This window comes from Piliocolobus tephrosceles, chromosome 15 (assembly GCF_002776525.5).
Source record: "Piliocolobus tephrosceles isolate RC106 chromosome 15, ASM277652v3, whole genome shotgun sequence".
NCBI classification, from domain to species: domain Eukaryota; kingdom Metazoa; phylum Chordata; class Mammalia; order Primates; family Cercopithecidae; genus Piliocolobus; species Piliocolobus tephrosceles.
This window is the reverse complement of record NC_045448.1, coordinates 104,802,426-104,817,893: the sequence shown is the minus strand read 5'-3', so window position 1 is coordinate 104,817,893 and position 15,468 is coordinate 104,802,426. Positions and strand designations below refer to the sequence as shown.

At 43.4% G+C, this 15,468-nt stretch overlaps 1 protein-coding gene across 3 annotated transcripts in view; it reads right to left on the bottom strand.

The window, feature by feature from the left end:
- The window catches only part of AFF3 (AF4/FMR2 family member 3), a 630,275-nt gene that overhangs the window by 110,595 nt on the left and 504,212 nt on the right, over positions 1-15,468 (bottom strand). The window lies entirely within an intron of this gene.

The following is a 15,468-nucleotide window of genomic DNA, read 5'->3' as shown; positions in this document are numbered from 1 at the left end:
TAAACGACTAGCAATGTAGCAGAAAGCACTGTTGTACAATGTTGTGATGAAATGAACCTTCACGGAGTTAACTGAAGCCTGGCAATGCACACTTGCAACCAGGGAGTGAGTCTGGGGGCGCCAAAGGACTGCACCCAGGTAAGCTTGGACAGGTCTCCGGCAATTGGCAAAGACCAGAGCTACTTCTCTGAAATCACTTTCCCATTGTTTTATTGTTCTTTCCTGTAAGAAAACAAAACGGTCTGTTTTGGTTTCTTTGTAGCTTCTTTCCCAATGAAGGTGTAATTTTTCACTCGGATTTCAGATTGAAAACGTTTCCACAGTTGAAATATGGAATGCCACTAGAAATCTCAAGGGGTTATTGCTTTGTTTTAGGCATAATGATATTACGGCAATGGTTTTTAAAATTCACATAGAAATGTTAATGGATACAACTATCTGATGTTGGGATTTGCTTTAAAATAATACACGGAGAGGGCTGCGTGTGGTCGCTTATGCCTGTAATCCCAACACTTTGGGAGGCTGAGGCGGGTGGATCACCTGAGGTCAGGAGTTCAAGACCAGCTTGGCCAACATGGTGAAATCTCATCTCTACTAAAAACACAAAAGTTAGCTGCACGTGGTGGCGGGTGCCTGTAACCCCAGCTGCTCAGGAGGTTGAGGCAGGAGAATCACTTGAAACTGGAAGGCAGAGGTTGCAGTGAGCCAAGATCACGCCACTGCACTCCAGCCTGGGCAACAAGAGCAAAACTCCATCTCAAAAAAATAAATAAAATAAAATAAAATAAAATAAAATAAAATAAAATAAAATAAAATAAAATAAAATAAATACAAAAAATACAGTGGGAGAAGGGCAGAGTGAGTGGGCACACACATAAGATAAGATGACTCTGGGTTGAGAACTGCTGATGTTAGGCGAAGAGCACAGGGCAGGTTCTTATATTATTCTGGCCACTTCCCTACATGAGATGAACAAAACTTTCATTTTGTATTGAAAATGTATTGATTTGTTTTTTGTTTTTTTTCGTCTACTAAAATTAATGTGAGTATGTGTGCTGAAATTTCCCAAAATAAAAAACTAAAAGAAAAAATATGAAAAAGGCTCCATTTTGGCTGGACGCAGTGGCTCATGCCTGTAATCCCAGTACTTTGGGAGGCGAAGGCGGGTGGATCACCTGAGGTTGGGAGTTTGAGACCAGCCTGACCAACATGGAGAAACCCCATCTCTATTAAAAATACAAAACTAGCCAGGCGTGGTGGCACATGCCTGTAATCCCAGCTACTTGGGAGGCTGAGTCAGGAGAATCTCTTGAACCCGGGAGGCGGAGGGTGCAGTGAGCCGAGATTGCGCCATTGTGCTTCAGCCAGGGCAACAACAGTGAAAGTCTGTCTCAAAAAAAAAGGCTCCAGTTCTCCATCAGATTCTCCCAAGTTTGTACTTGCTTTCCTTTTCTCTGGCTATTCTATTTTTCACCCATTTGCCTTCTATCTCTGGGCCCAATGAGGCCAAGGAAGGCAGATGGCATACGATGCTGTCTGTCTCAGAAGTCATGATTGGGAGGTCAGCAGACCAGGTCTACTCAGCATGCACCGGGAAACAAGGAGTGTGCAATGGTCCTTTCCTCCTTGCATGATGCACAAGTCACGTTTACTGTTTTTTTTTTTTTTTTTTTCTGAGACAGAGTCTCTCTCTGTTGCCCAGGCTGGAGTATAGTGGCGTGATCTCAGCTCACTGCAACCTCTGCCTCCCAGGTTGAAGTGATTCCCCTGCCTCAGTCTCCCGGGTAGCTGGGATTACAGGTGCTTGCCACCATGTCCAGCTAATTTTTGTATTTTTAGTAGAGACAGGGTCTTACCATGTTGGCCAAGCGGGTCTCGAACTCCTGACCTCAAATGATCCACCCACCTCTGCCTCCCAAAGTGTTGGGATTACAGGTGTGAGCAACTGCACCTGGCCTACGCTTACTGTTGACCAAGGAACTCACAATACTTGTCATGCTGATCCCCCATCACATTCAGATATCAGGAAAAACAGAATCTTCCAGTTAGAAAAAAATGACACCTCAGAACCATTTTCCCTGTTATGGAAATAAAATATACCCTTGGTGACAGTTTCACATCTTGGGATAAAAATAAAAGTAGCAGTAGTCATTGTCCCAGAAAAGCTCCTTCCTAGGTAGGAGCTGGATGACCTCGGTACACTTTTAGAATAACAGGCCCATGAAAGATTCAGGTGGGGCAGTGTCAGGAAGGAGCAGGGATGGGTGGCCACTCCTCAAACGGTGCCTGGAACAGTGAGCAGGTGTCCGTACATATCTGCTGAGTAAATGTTAGAGGGATGAATCAGTCAGGGAAGCCTTCCCACTGAAATCTGAGCCTAATTTTAAAGACAAGGAGGGATGTGGTCAGGAGAGAGGAGGCATCGGTAGTACTGGGTTAGATGGCACAGCAGGGGCCTGTCCCAGCCTCTGGCAGCAGCTCTCAACCAGGGCACCCATGACTCCCAAACCCTGGGTGTCTGGAATTGATGAGGGTGTTTCTGTGCATTACATTCATGAGGGGGATCAATAATAGAAGTTAGCGTCTGGGGCCAGGGATACTAAAGCCCTTCAGAGAGCAGGAAGGTCCCTTGTACGACGAAGAATTGTCCCTTTAAAATGACAAAGGGTGTCCGCAGAGAAACAGCGCGGCAGAGTAGGAATGAAAGGAGAGCCGAAAGAAGGGACGTAGGGAACGTGAGCTCCAGGGCCTGGCAAAGGTAAGAGGAACTGAGACAACTTCCATAAGTGATGCAACAACACTGAATTAGGAAACCATCTAGTCTGTTGAGCCGGGGGTGGAGAGTCCGACATTGTGGGACACGTTTCACCAATCATTTGCCTTGCGTCTGGCCTTCAACCTCCAACGTAGTTTCCAAACCACCCTTTCCTCATCTGAATGGGGTGCTGAAAGAGACAGTCAGTCCGTGTCCAGGCTCCTGTGGACAATCCAAGGGGTTACTGTCCCCTCCTCATTCCCTAGATTCTAAATGGAGACCCCTTGTCCTGGCATTCCACTGTCATAGGATTACCTCAACAGATTAAAAAAATGCAGATCTACCGATCTTCTTGATAAAGAGCCGAGGGAGCAGCGAGAGGCAGGGGAAGAGGACTGGAGCCCGAGGAGCCCACGCAGACACCTCCAGGGATGGGTGCTTCAGTCTCCCCTCAGTCCTTCTCCTGTGCTCCTCCAGGGAGCCAGCCCAGAGCATGCTGATAAAACGCACCCAGCAGGCAACAGGTGGCATCACTGCTGGCAGGTTTGTCTCCTGGAGAGTTTCCCTCTCACTCAGCAAGACGGCTTTTACTTTGGGCAGTGATACTTGAATTGAACTTAACTCCCTACTCCTGACTGGCTGAATACACAAGAAGTATTTTTGAACTGCCCCAAAGAAAGGGGGAATGTATTATTAGTATTGTCTCTTAACATTATCTCAGCAGGAGCCATCAGAGACTGGCTATTCCTGGAATAACAGAAATCGTAAGAGGTGTGACTAAAAGTTCAATAGAAACCTTCAACATGGCATCTGAATTTCCCCTTAGCCATGGAAATGGACCAAGGCTGTCAATATGTTAAAAGGCTATTGACTCTTTTCTCTCCCGCCTCCAAACAATTCCTGCTGACTTCTGTGATACGGAAACAGCGCTTGTTGGTGTGCAGCTTGTCAGAAAATGATTTAAAAAGCAAAAGGAAAACAAACAAACAAAAAGCAAGAAACACTGCTGCCTGGCCACCACTGGAGTGCCTAGGAATTGAGGCATCCCAGGTGGCGGTACCTGTTGGCAACGCCACAGGATTGATGTTAGCCCCGTCTTCTAATATAAGCTGAGTTGGAAGCCTGGAGCAAGGGCTGCTTTCCTTTAGCAGACTGGCGTGATGCTGGGAACAAAAGGTCCTTCTGGGCTGAGAGACAGAGCACCCTACCGGGCACTAAGCAGTGTTCTCCTGTCATTCTTCACTCTTCCAATCTGTCACATGATGTATGCTACCATGCATGCAACACCGTGGTACTTAGCACCATCAATTGCCTGCACTGCTATTTTTTTTTTTTTTTTTGAGATGTTGTTTTGCTCTTGCTGCCCAGGCTGGAGTGCAGTGATACGATCTCGGCTCACTGCAACCTCTGCCTCCCTGGTTCAAGCGATTCTCCTGCCTCAACCTCCCAGTAGCTGGAATTACAGGCGCATGCCACCACACCCAGCTAATTTTTTGTATTGAGTAGAGATGGGGTTTCACCATGTTAGGCAGGCTGGTCTCGAACTCTTGACCGCAAGTGATCTGCCCGCCTTAGTCTCCCAAAGTGCTGGGATTATAGGCATGCACCACTGCACCCGGCCTGCTCTGCTATTTTTTAATGACCGATTTTCACTGTGCTACTGAATTTGCAGTTATTCTACATCATTAAAAATTTTACAAAAACTCATCATCTATTATGAAAGAAGAGGAGTTTATGTTAGATGTTTAAAATAATTCCTTGAGGGAAAAACCCTTTATGGCATTATATTAATTGTGTGTCATATACCACAGCAAAGACCACCAAGATGTTTTTACTGACTCCTCTCTTTAAAAAAAAAAACTTCATTTTTTGTACACTATTTTATTTTACTATTGGAAAATAATAAAACAAATAAATATTGGAATTAAATGGCAAAGAAAAAATGACTTAGGTGACTCATGGTTGAAACTTGAAAAAGTATTCATAGTAAACTAGATGAATCGCCCAATTTCATTCCTTCAAGAGTTATCCATTACAGCAACTATATTTTTCTCTTCCTAAATCTCTCATCATCTCTTCCCTGCAACTTTCCTTTTATTCAGTTCTCAGCAAAATAGGTTGAGAGGGTTAAGAGAACATGTCATTGATCTTTCCTGAGTTCATTATTCATTCATGAATGACTCTAAGCTCCAGTTTATGAGACAAAACATGTTCTTTTTTTTCTGCCAGAAATTGCCATTTTCAGGTTCTCCTCAAGAGATGACATATTTTCTCTGTCTTTATTATAGCAAGCTTGTTGCTTGGGAATACAATCAGTAGATATTCAGGTTTCAATATATGCTAAATGAATTACAAGTCACAATCTGTTATTGAAGGGAAATCAAAGAGGAAATTAAATGCCCTTACTGTAATTGGGTCAAGCACTGAACAAGTTCATGGATCCTGGAGTGGGGAGGAAAACAAAGGGAGAGGCTGAAATTCAGAGGGCTCTCAGAATGATCCCATTTCTTATTTGATAGAAACAGAACTTACGCCCAGACAGGTTTGTAATTCAGTCTGAAGCACCTACTATGTGCAAGCACTGGACTTGGCTTGGGTGACAGTCACAACAAAGCCCTTGCCATGTTATGCTTAGTGTCTAGAGGTGCGGCAGGCATGAAAAGCTACACACACACACACACACACACACACACACACAAAACAGTCTACATTCCAAGGGGCATGGCTGAAGAGGACAGGGTGCTCTGAAACCAACTAATGAAGGAAACCGTGTTTGGAATGAGTGTCCATGAAGGCTTACTAAGTAAGAAATAACAAAGCTTAAAGGATAAAGAAAAATGCTCAGATCAGAGAAATGCGGGTAGGTGGTGAGGAGAGAAGGGAGGGCTCTAGGTAGGGAAGCTCTAGTTTGGGAGCAAAGGTCAGGAGCTGGCCTAGATCCTGGCTCAGTTGAAGAACTACAAGATGCCACCGTGCTGCAGTTCAGCAAGCGGTAGGGATAGCAGCGGAGCAAGATGAGGCCAATCCCAAGGGTTTTAGAGGTCAAGTGAAGTATTTTAGCTATTAACCACAGGACAATAGAAAGTCATCGAAGGGTTGACATTAGGGGAAGCTGGGTGAAGCATGCATGGGGCTTGCTTACATGTTCTTCGCAACTTCCTGTGAATCTATTATATAATTTTAAAAAATAGTAGGGAGTGAGGCAATAAGATTTTTCAAACATCACGCTGGCTTCTGCATGATGAATGGAATTGGGTAGGAAGGGACAAAGTTTGAGGTTATTGCAGTGATGTGGGCAAGAGAAGAGCATGGTAGTAGGGAAGATGGAGAGAGCTTGTGTTACACTGTGAAGGTCTGATTGAGGGAACAGGTGACTGACTGGACGTGGCAGGCCAGGGAGAGGTGTGAGGTGTGAGGTCCAGGTTTCTGGCTTGGGAACCTGGTATGGATGGAGATCCACTTGTTAAGTGGATTAAACTGGGGGTATAAGAGCAGGGGGCAAAGGTAGAATTGAGTGTTGAGTATGTGAAGTTAAAGTTGCCTACAAGATGTTTCAGTGGTGACTCTGAGTAGCTAGCTGGATACATGAGACTGAAGTTATTAAAATGCCAATTAAGTAAGAAACATCAATAATAGTCATAAAAATGGATTGAGGTCTCTGGATCTACATTTCGCTACTGTTCTAAGAGAAAAAGATTTAGGTTTCAACTGGTTGGGATATATCTTTGTGTTTTCATTATGGATGTCAGTAATCTCCATTTTTGCTATCAATAGTATCAGATTTATTCTGCTGACAATAAAGGAGGTATCTCTGCACAGGGATTTTAATCAGCTTGTTGCACCTGTGATAGGATGTTGTATCCATATTCAAGTACTTGAATAAATGCCCTTGCAGCCAATCTTAGTTTGTGCTTTACTGTTACTGAAGCACACTGTAAAATTTAGACCCAATCACATATTTTTATACAAGTTATATTCGTAAAGCCTTACTTTTTTGCTGTTCTTTTTCAGTTGAGACTTGTACTTATTAATTTATTTCACAGTTTAATTTCCTTCCACATCTATAAGCAATTTTATGTTTCATTATCTTCACTTTTATGCCATTGTTTTTCACTTTAGTCCTAGCTAATGGGTCTCTTAACTGTTTATGTTGCAGGCTTCCATTTAGTATTTTTCAACCCATTTAGTAATATTTGCAAGACAAACGAAAAATTCTTACTCCTGTTTTTTCCTCAGTAATAACGAGTATTTTGCATGTGTGGATTCCTAGAAATAAATGCTGCCTAGGAAGCATTTTGTTCAGCCCACTTTGACCTCAACCTATTCTCTACAGGGGTTGGGCAGAGTCAAGGATGATAATATAATTTATCATCCAAATAAGAACAAATTTGAGAGTGGAAGGGGATGCTAACCAGACTGGAGTCAGAGACAAAATGAGCAAATCTGGCTGTTCCGGGCACATGGGGCTGTGCAGTCGTTCTAATAAGGACTGCTCTGTGCAAATATGCCTTGCTGCTTATAAACCTGTTAAATAAGATCATGACAAGAAGGCAGACCTCAGGGCCGGAGGACCATGCCAATAACGAAAGCACAGGGCTGCACGGGGTCAGCAGAGGACGAATCCCTCCAATTCCTAATGCTGAGTCCAGCAGATGCTTGTGTGATTTTCTGGCTCTCTGTCCATCGGCTCCTCCCTCTGTTCACCGCAGACACTCGGAGGCCTAGCTCGCCCTTTCTGTTAGGTGTTGAACTCTTTTGTAAAAATTCTCAAGCTCCTCTCCATGTGCTCCTAGTCTGTACCATGGGGTAGCCCTGGATTCCAGTCATTTTTGGGGAGCATGCCGTCTGCTTCATGACAATTTCAGTTTTGGTTTCCCAAGTTCCTTACAAGGACACTGACGGCAGAGATCCTCACTCATCTTCCCTCCACCTAAAAGAGCTCTCTCTCAACCCATAACACTTACAAGATGTGAGCAGGTAACCTCGGGGGATGGCAAATACTACTGCTATTTGCCACTATCTCCAATCTAAGAGGTTTGTGGAAATATATATTTTTCATATCTGTGTATTATTTCCCTATTTGCTTTGTTTAAATACTTGGGTACACTTTCCTCTTTGAAAAATATTTGACTATCTTCTGCTTCCCCACGTTGCTTAGGTTTGTTTATGTCTACTAGAAATCTGATAGACAATAGCAAACATTTATTAAGCACTTAGTATATCCTGAGAAAAATGCTGACTAGGGGTGACCACACCAGATGAAGTTTGCATAGGCAACATTATCTCATAAGGTGGATCCTGTTATCAACAGAGTGATCTGGGGGCCTTACGTGAGGCCAGATTGTCAGGGAAGGCTCTAATTTGGCAAGTCAAATCTGAGAGGACTGAGAGAGGCATACCCATTTTTGTTGAGCATTTCTAGGACATTTCACTCCCTAGAGATACACCCACATGTGACATCCACTTCGTGGTTCTCCCTGCTCTAAAGCATGTGGCTCTTCTAGGCCCTGGAGGCTTTTGCCATCACAAATGAAAACGTAGGCAGCTGCTATCAGTCAGGAGCAAGAAGAGAAAGGTGTGAGGACCACGTGAGAGGGAGCCACAGGGACAGTCCCTGTCCAGGATAAAGCTCTACGGAGGACACAGAAGATACGTGGCACCCTGCAGGGCAGGACATTCTGAACACCAGGAAAGCAACATTACGGGTGAGAGGGGCCCTGAAGGATGCTGGAGGAGGGCTATGGGACACATGACTGGTGTGGGGGTGGTAAGAGGTCACTCTGAAGTGGGAGGATGATGGCAAGAAGACCATGACCATGCGTGAGTTTATTAGTGTTCGCCATGATACAGGGTGGGTGATATCTAGCCCTAAGCCAGATTCTCGGGGGCAAGTCACAGTTTAAGAGATGTGGCATCACTGTCCTATAGGGAGTAGCAGCTGGACACTAACTCCATAAAGGGCCAGGCTTAGGGAGGCTAGATATCAGTTCCTTGAGGACAGGAAGTGGTACCAGTTATAGGACTGAATAACCCTTGGCACAAGGTGCAGCCCATAGCTCTGGGTGCACCAATGCTTGACAATTGTCAGCAGATGACCAAGCTGTAATAGTGAACCTTTTGGAGGATGATGAATTAGCCTTTGACTCATTCATTCTTTTGATTCAACCTCATTTCAGAAAGCTTTTGTGTCAGAGGATGAGGCCATCAAACTGGTAACGAGGCTTCATTCTTTGATGTGGATTCTGAAGTTTAGTCAAGCTTCTGTTAGTACAATCACAAATTAAGCATTCCTTTTCTTTTCCCAAAGGAATGTCTGCTTTGAAACAGGCATGCTGTCAGGCCTCTGAGCCCAAGCCAAGCCATCGCATCCCCTGTGACTTGCACGCATACGCCCAGATGGCCTGAAGTAACTGAAGAATCACAAAAGAAGTGAAATGCCCTGCCCCACCTTAACTGATGAATTCCACCACAAAAGAAGTGAAAATGGCCGGTCCTTGCCTTAAGTGATGACATTACCTTGTGAAAGTCCTTTTCCTGGCTCATCCTGGCTCAAAGAGCTTCCCCACGGAGCACCTTGTGACCCCCACTCCTGCCCGCCAGAGAACAACCCCCGCTTTGACTGTAATTTTCCTTTGCCTACCCAAATCTTATAAAATGGCCCCACCCTTATCTCCCTTCGCTGACTCTCTTTTCGGACTCAGCCAGCCTGCACCCAGGTGATTAAAAAGCTTTATTGCTCACACAAAGCCTGTTTGGTGGACTCTTCACACGGACGCGTGTGACACATACATCTTCAATTGTCAATTACTCTTTTAGGGCAAAGGATCTGACAAATTGTCGCTGAACTGTTATTTTGCAAAAAATTAAAATGGTATTCTCTCTAATTCTGCTTGTAAGAAATTTATTTTTTTTCTTGTGACTTTTTTTCAGCAAAAATTTCTCTCAAGGTACTAGATTAGGGATTATTAAACTATACATGATCCTCACTGGACAGGTGGTAAAGTTACTAATCTTTCTCCTTTCTGTTCTAAACATAACTATTTTGTCCTTCTAAAGAATATAGTCACAAAAATCCATTGCCATTAATTATGGGCTAGGTTCTGTTTGTTACCTCCTTCTCAACACTTCTAGTTTGCTCTGGGAAAAAGAAAACAGAGTCATACAAATAACAATATGTAACATCTAGCTAAAAGCCTTCAGATTTCAAACTTCTTCTTTATTGCATGCATATGATACACACCGGGTGGGGGCGTTAAATTGTTCTACACGTACTAAGTAGTATAGGTTCACTGCAGAAAAAAAATAGCACATATAACAAGTAAAAAACAAACCCAACAAACCAAAACAACCACCACCTCCATCTCACTACTGTGGTGATACTACCATTAGCAGTCTGCTGTGAATCTATCCCTATTTTACACGTAACCCAAATAAATTAGGGCTGTCTCAGGGCCAGTCCAAACATGGTGTTGCATCAGAAAGAAACACAGATATGCTACAGAAGCCTGGAAAAAGAACGTAAATATCAATGTCTCTTGAAAAGAGAAGGCCAAGGAAGAAACAGACTGTGTAAAATATTGTAAAACCCTCTGAATCTTCTGTACTCTGCCTTTTTTTCTTTTTTTTTTTTTTGAGATGGAGTTTCACTGTCACCCAGGCTGGAGGGCAGTGGCACAATCTCGGCTCACTGCAACTTCTGCCTCCCAGGTTCAAACAATTCTCCTGCCTCAGCCTCCTGGTGGCTGGGATTACAGGTGTGCGCCACCACGCCTGGCTAATTTTTGTATTTTTAGTAGAGATGGGGTTTCGCCTTGTTGGCCAGGCTGGTCTCAAACGCCTGACCTCATGTGATCCTCCCACCGCGGCCTCCCAAAAGTGCTGGGATTACAGGCGTGAGCCACCGTGCCCAGCCCACTCTCTGCCTTTTCTAAGTCCCACACCCTGTGGCAGTTGTCCAGTCTCTTCTCCTTTTCAGAGAGGAGGCAGAAATCTCCTTTCTTTCTCCTTATCCTCTCCCCTAAATTTCCAGGGCACCATTCTCACCTCTTCCTCCTCTTCCCACCTTCTAGATCTCTTCTTCCATAGATAGCTCCCTGCCTTTTCTTACGTAAATCAACTTTCCTAACTTCTTCCTGTACTCCTTTTCTTCTATTATCTAAATAAGCATTGCAAAAAAAAAAAAAAAAAAGTGTCAGCAATACAAATAAAGAACATTCCTGAAGAGAGGGGAATGGAGATGAGGGTTCCGGAAGGGATAAGGAGGAATTTTTAATTTTATTTTATTTTAGAGATGGAGTTTCGCTCAGTCATCCAGGCTGGAGTGCAATGGCACGATCTCAGCTCACTGCAACCTCTGCCTCCTGGGTACAAGCGATTCTTCTGCCTCAGCCTCCTGAGTAGCTGGGATTACAGGTGCCTGCCACCACGCCTGGCTAATTTTTATAGTTGCTTTTTAGTAGAGATGGGGTTTCACCACGTTGGCCAGGCTTGCTTTCATAATTTTATACTAATGTTTATATTCATAGAAAATATTTTACATTAATCTACTTTAATATTTTTGTCCAGTGCATTTAAGATATGGAAACAGAGGTCCAGGAAGATTAGCTTGCCTATGGTCTCAGAGCCAGTAAGTAAAGGAACCAGGCCAGTGAGGGCTCCACAAAGCAGCCCCATTCTGCCTTAGCCTCACTGTGGACTCCTGTGGCTGGAGGTTGAAAACAGACGGGACTAGGTGAATTCTGAATTGTGGCAGTCTCGGTGAGAAGAGGACTGCCAAGACACTGGGTGAATGCTAACAGACACTGGGGAAACCTTTATCTGGGGGTGCTAGTCAAGGGGAATAATAGGAATCACCTCTTAGACAAGTGTTGGCAAAGGAGATGGGAGGATTTCAGGTTTCTGAGACTAACTGCTCTTTCTCAAGAGGGTTATATCCTTATTGTTGATCTCAGCCCTTGTCAAAATCTTCTGGGGAAGAATTTTTTTTTTTTTACCTCCAGGGCTCATCATGACAGAACTATGTAAAGGAAGTACCTGCTGGGTGAGGTCTGGGTAGGAGCAAACATCACTGAAGATTCACCTGGCAGAGTGGGCAAACCTACTGGTGCTGTTGGATGCTGGTGGAAGATCCAGGCTCAGCTGCCTGTTCTCAGAAGCAGGTGGCTGAAACATGGTTTCTGGGACTGAGTTTTGGCTAGGCAATTGTGCCTTCCAGATGTGCACACACGCATACATGTGCCTGTCTAGCTACAATTTCAAAGTGACAGCAAACAAACAAGAGTAGCCATCGGACCCAATGCTGGCTGAGCTGCTAGGAGATACAATGCAGGTAGTATATGCATTTCAACTCCCGGTTCTTAGGAATGGAAGTTTAAATGTGGAGTGCAGATGGTGATGCTGGTCAAAGTGAGGAGGTGGTTTACTTTCTGGACAGCTGCCTTGGCTTCCAGATGTCACTAGAATGGGCAGGTCTTTTCTAGAGGTCTGTGACATACAATTTTAGGGGAAAAAATAGAAAGTAAATCACCAGTAATAAGTGCTAAGTTCTAAAAGTGACAGTTGACTTGTCCTTCCAGATTGTTCCAGCCTTGGTGGGATTTAATGCAGAAGAGATGACATGTCAGAGTGACTGGACTGTGGGGCGATCGCATGCACACGATGAAGCTTTGCATAAAGGTGATACCAACGTAGCTCCTCATCACAGCCTAGACTATTTAGGTTCTGCTCGGGCAATGGATCAAAAGTCCTAGCACAAAAAGACCTGTGTGCACAGAAACTGTGTGCTTCGGGGTCCAGTCCCTCCACCAGATGAAAGCACTAAGTACGGCGGGTTCCATCGTGACTCTGTGGCCTGCTCGTCTGGGCTTTGGTCATCCACAGGTTCCTGGAACTCATCTCCCAGGGCAATCTCAGTGCAGGCCAGACCTTGAGCAAGGCCAAGATGGCGATGCCCATTAATGGCTTTTTCATCTTTGGCTCAGCAGGTGGATACTGGGATTAGTCACTTCCTATTTTGTTGAGTTTGCCAAATACATTTTGGACCTTGAAAAAGTCCTTATGCGATCGCAATATGATGCTTCGGCAGAGTCCTGTCCACTTTCCACTGGCCTTGGCAGGTGGTTGAGTATTATGAGAGCAACTAGGGCCTAAATTGTGAAATACAAATGCTACTTTGTTTTTGTAGAAAGACCAGATGAAAATAACACAAAACGTTTTGGTAATTTTGTTAAAAATGCAATCTGTGCTTGAAGAACTTAAATCTAAGTCTGGCTTTATGTTTCATTTAAACCTTTTTTACTCAGGCAACATAGCAATATTTGAAGGTAAAAACAGGTTTGCAATGATTAGGAGAGATTCTCCTAATTGCACTTTGCAAACCAATTATACCAGAGAAAGCTGAACCAGTTCTGAGTGTGTTATTACTATTATTAGGATTTTCACCTCTCAAGTGAACAGTGCTTTACGATTTATATGTGAAAGTGCTTTCGCATGTAATGTATAATAATCACACAGTCTTCTTTGAAATGCCTTGAACTTTAAGAACAAATCCAGGTTGAAAGAAGAGGTACTCAGAGAAATAGTGTGAATCAGATCTCTCTGGAGAATCAGATCTCTCCACTGGAACCACTGCGTGCAGGGTTTTCTAGTGTGCAGATGACCATGTCTGGGGGCCTAACATTCTAGCCACTATCTGGTCTGCTTCTTAAAGATGGTCTTGTTTTAATTAACACAACCTTTTGGCTGCAGATCTGGTGGGGATGGAATTGGGAAGTGCCACGGGACCTTGAATGAACACACGTGGTTTTCCTCCACGTAGAAACAACAGGCTAAGAGAGTCTCCTGAGAAAAGCTGGGCTTATGAGATAACCAGCTGTACCCGGAGAAGCTTTGGAAAATCAAAAACAAAAACTCAACTTTATAACTGTGTATCTGGACCAAACACCTGAGTAACTGTCAGTAAATCCTTTACTATGTGACACTGCCCATGCCTGGATATGAGGGACAGCGTATACTCCAAGGAACAACATCTCTTGCAGGGTTTCACTTCCTAAAAAGCGACTGAAGGAAAAAACCACTGAAGTCATGGGACAAAGGGCTATTCCTCTGAGTTAAATAGGAATGTCCCCTGGAGGGAGAATTCCACTTCCTCTGCCAACTAGCAACCCTGCTGGCAGCTGTGTTTGAGAAAAGTGTGCCTATCAACTAATGATGCCTAGCCCCTCTCCTGGCTCCTGAATGGAGAGTCTGTGTTGGTGGTATTGCTATCCACCATTAACAAAAACTTGGCTTACTTTCAAAAATGTAGATCCTTTTATGAATTCTTCAATGTAACAAAGGCAATGGTTTCCCATTTTTGTGTTAACTGTATGTTTGCCCTAATTTGATGGATCACGTTTTGATTTTTATATAATTTTCACATTTTCCAGATTTCCATTCAGGGTCCTCAGGCTGAAATTAGGCATATCCCATGGCCCAGGCTGGTTGGACACAACTAAATCTCCATAAATCTCTGTTGAGTCTCCAGAGGAGATTCAATGAGAACATATTTTAGGAAACAGGTTGTGAGCCTTTGTGCTCAGTGATGTTTAAGTTGACTGACCATTTCAATTCTGGAAATTCTAGTCCATTAATATGAAAAAAAGGCAATTCCATGTTTGTATATTTCTACCTATGCTTGTGCTTTTTGCAAATGTTTATAAACAGTGCCATGATAAAATAAAATAATTTTGTGTTTGCTTCTGGTGACAGTAAATTTTATTTATAAAATACAATTACTGGCCAGGCTCGGTGGCTCACACCTATAATGCTAACACTTTGGAAGGCTGAGGCAGGTGGATCACCTGAGGTCGGGAGTTTGAGACCATCCTGGCCAGCGCAGTGAAACCCCATCTCTACTAAAAATGCAAAAATTAGCTGGGTGTGGTGGCGCACACTTGTAGTCCCAACTATGCAGGAGGCTGAGGCAGAAGAATCGCTTGAACCCGGGAGGTGGAGGTTGCAGTGAGCCAAGATGGCGCCACTGAACTCCAGCCTTGCGACAGAACAAGATTCTGTCAAAAAAAAAAAAAAAAAAAAAAAAAAAGCAATTACTTAATTAAAAGCTTTAGGATGGTTAAACAAACAAACCAAACCTTCTGCTGAACATCTGAGTTTCACTGATTATGATGGGAGGTTCAAATATATGATTACTTCATATACGGATGCGAAAAAGTTTTGATAGGCAGTTTTCAATTGGAGTTATTGTTCTGTTTCCATATTAATAGAAATCAATTAGTTATTATGAACAGATTGGGTATTTAGCTCAGGCATAACATAAAATGCAAGACTAAAAAGAAAAACGAACATACAGTATTCTTTTTTACTATGTTGCTATCAGGTTTTATATATTTAATATATACTTTTTGTATGATCCATTAGGGCAAAGGATTTCCTGGCATTGAACATCTACTTAAAATATCTGTGGTTAAGTTATCATCATGAATATTACTAATGTGTAATTCATTAAGACCAACAAGCCAGCATCTTACATGATGTTTGGTACTTAGCAGGTATTTGAGACTATGCTCAGTTTTTTGCAAAACCTGTCTAGCTCGTTTGTGTGCAAATAACATTGACAATACAGTTCATTTCTAACGTAGGAGAAACTTGATTTTGGAGCCTTGCCCCTCAAACCTGGTCCTGATTACTGCTTCAACTCCTGTTTATATAATTCT